Raw genomic sequence first — 3153 nt, 5'->3', positions numbered from 1 at the left:
AGATCTAGTAGAGATGCGATGGTAGCCATAGCGTCTGCAGCTCGATTCTGATCTCTTGGTATCTGCTCAAAGGTGATAGTAATAAATGATGTCTTTAGATTGTCCACCATTTGCTTGTATGGCATGAGTTTATCATCCTTGGTCTGATATTCATCTGTTGCTTGTCGAATGACCAGTTGTGAGTTGCCATATACTTGTAGTTCTTTTAATTTCCATTGTATGGCTAGCCTGAGTCCTATGATCAAAGCCTCATATTCTGCTATGTTGTTTGTGCATGGAAATGTGAGCCTATAAGACTTCGGGATGCTATCACCTTGAGGTGTGATAAACAGAATGTCTACCCCCGAGCCATGCCTAGTGTATGAACCATCAAAATATAGTTTCCATGGCTGTGCTTCTGTGATCATGAATATCTCTTCATCTGGAAAATTGGAAATGAGAGGATGATCACCTATGAGTGGTGCATCGGCCAACTGATCTGCAATAACCTGACCTTTGATAGCTTTACAGTCCACATACTCAATGTCAAATTCACTTAGAATCATCACCCATTTGGCCAAGCGACCTGTCAATGCTGCTTTGCTAAGTAAGTACTTGAGTGGATCAATCTTTGTGATGAGTTGTACCTTGTGTGTTAATAGATAGTGCCTCAGTTTAGTGGCTGCTAAGATTACTGCTAGGCAAGCTCGCTCAATAGGTGTGTAATTGAGTTCATAGCCAACCAGTGTGCGAGAGATGTAGTATACAGCACACTCTTTGCCTTCTGCATTATGTTGTGCCAGTAGTACACCCAATGCTGTACTTGTTGCTGAGATATAAAGTAACAACGGCCTACTTGAATCTGGTGGCATCAGCAATGGTGGATTCATGAGATAGTCTTTAAGCACCTGAAACGCTTGTTGGCATTTGTCATCCCACTGAAAGCGGATGTTCTTGTGTAGCAGGTGTGTGAATGGGTGACACTTATCAGCCAATTGTGCAATGAATCTGCGGATGGATTGAAGCCATCCTTGTAGTGTTCTTAGCTGACTGATATTCCTTGGAGGTGGCATGTCCATGATTGCCTCTACCTTTGCTGGGTCGACCTCAATGCCTTTGCTTGAGACAATGTATCCTAGAAGCTTCTTGGAGGTCACTCCGAAGACACATTTCTTTGGGTTGAGTCGAACATGGTATTGTTCCAGTCTATCAAAGATTTGATCTAAGATGTGGAGATGCCCATCTCTAGTGAGTGATTTTGCTAGTAAGTCATCCACATAATCTTCCATCATAGTATGCATCATGTCATGGAAGATGGTGGTCATTGCTCTTTGATAGGTCGCTCCTGCATTCTTTAGACCAAAAGGCATTACATTCCAGCAGTATGTGCCCCATGGACATGTGAAGGCTATCTTATGTTGGTCCTCTGGTGCGATCTTTATTTGATTGTATCCTGAAAAGCCATCCATGAGTGAAAGCATGGCATGTCCTGCTGTCAAATCCACTATGATGTCGATATTTGGTAGGGGGAAGTCATCCTTAGGACATGCCTTATTCAGATCTCTGAAGTCAGTACAAATGTGGATGCCCCCTTTTGGTTTGCCAACTGGCACAATGTTGGAGATCCATTCTGCATAATCAATTGGTCTAATGAAACCAACATCCAGGAGTTTCTTGAGTTCTGTTTTGACTAGCACTGCAATCTGAGGATGCATCTTACGAAGCTTCTGCTTGACAGGTTTGGCTCCTTCTGGTACTATGAGATGATGCATAACTAAATCAGGATCAAGCCCAGGCATGTCTGCATATGACCATGCAAAGTTGATCTGACGCTGTTGGAAGAACTCTATAAATTTAGGCTGTTCCTCTGGAGTGAGAAGAGATGCTAGATGTATGAGATGAGGATTTTCAAGAGTCCCCACATTGTATTCTTTGGTTTCCTCGATGAGAATTGTTGATCATTCCTATTGTGTACTAGCAGGGAGGATGTCAAACCCTTCATTCTCAGGTGCCTCAGAGAGGTTTTCACTGTTGGATACGCTCTTTCTTTTTACTTTTGTCAGATCAAATAGTGCCACAGTGTGGTTTTCACTAGAAGATCCATGTTTTATTGTTATATTTTTGCAGCTGAAAGGTTTGGCATTCGCCCCGAAGTATGCTGCACTATTAAGTTCAATGGCGAATCCAGCTTTGTGATCCCCGCTTGGTAGATTATCCCTTAATTCCAAAAATTCAATGATAGCCTCATTGTTTTGGAAGAGGTCAAGACATGGAGGATTTGATTGGTTCCATTCGATGAGTTCAGGGTGGATAATGGGCATTACATCATCGATTAGGTTAAGTTCGTTAGAGGTATCAGTGAGGGTTAAGACAGTGTGGTGAAGGTCGTTGATGGTACTTTCCCTGTCAGAATCAGGCGTAGGATGAGACGTAGGGTCTGTGGAAGATGTTTCCAGCTTAGGTACCCAAGTGGTCTTTATCTGTGCTTCTCCGTAAATAGGGATGTCTTTGCGTGGTGGAGGTGGTGATGTGCCTTCCTCATCTGAAGTGTTAAGCTGTACAGAATCAAATTCCCACTCATGTGAGTCGGTCTCTGAATCACTTTCCAGCATCCGATTGCTATACCATACTGGGATGTCGCTGGAGTTGAATACTGCAGGCGTGATTGGTTTATGTACCTTTGTAGTGATCGATGCTGCAGGAATTTTGATGGGGATTAAAGGATTTGTTACTGGAAGTATCGGTAGTGTTGACTTAGTGGCTTCTATTGGAACAGCTGGTACCATAGATGTTGCTGCGAGTTCGAATACAGTTGTTGCTGCGAATGGTTTTATTGATGTGATGGCTGCCGCGGATGGGATTACTGGTTCGATTGGTGGGATGTTTGGCATTGGTGATGGTTGCGGTGGAGTTGTGAGCCTTGATGGGGCAGTGGGGATAGTGCTTGATGGTGCTTTGATTATGAAAGGTGTCCTCTTTGCAGTAGGTGGGCAAAATGGTTTGCTGGGTTTTCCTTTGAATCTGAGTTTAGGAAGGATCTCTTTTTCAAAGCCTAGGCCTGTATTACCTTTGGGCTTGAATTCTGGTAGTAGAGGTTCATGTCGTCCTTGTTTGCAGTATCCCAAAGCACTTTGACCATCATATCCCATTCTTTGCATAATGAGGAGGCCTTTG

The sequence above is a fragment of the Cryptomeria japonica genome, chromosome 10, assembly GCF_030272615.1.
Source record: "Cryptomeria japonica chromosome 10, Sugi_1.0, whole genome shotgun sequence".
Taxonomy (NCBI): domain Eukaryota; kingdom Viridiplantae; phylum Streptophyta; class Pinopsida; order Cupressales; family Cupressaceae; genus Cryptomeria; species Cryptomeria japonica.
Note: the sequence above shows the minus strand (reverse complement) of the source record.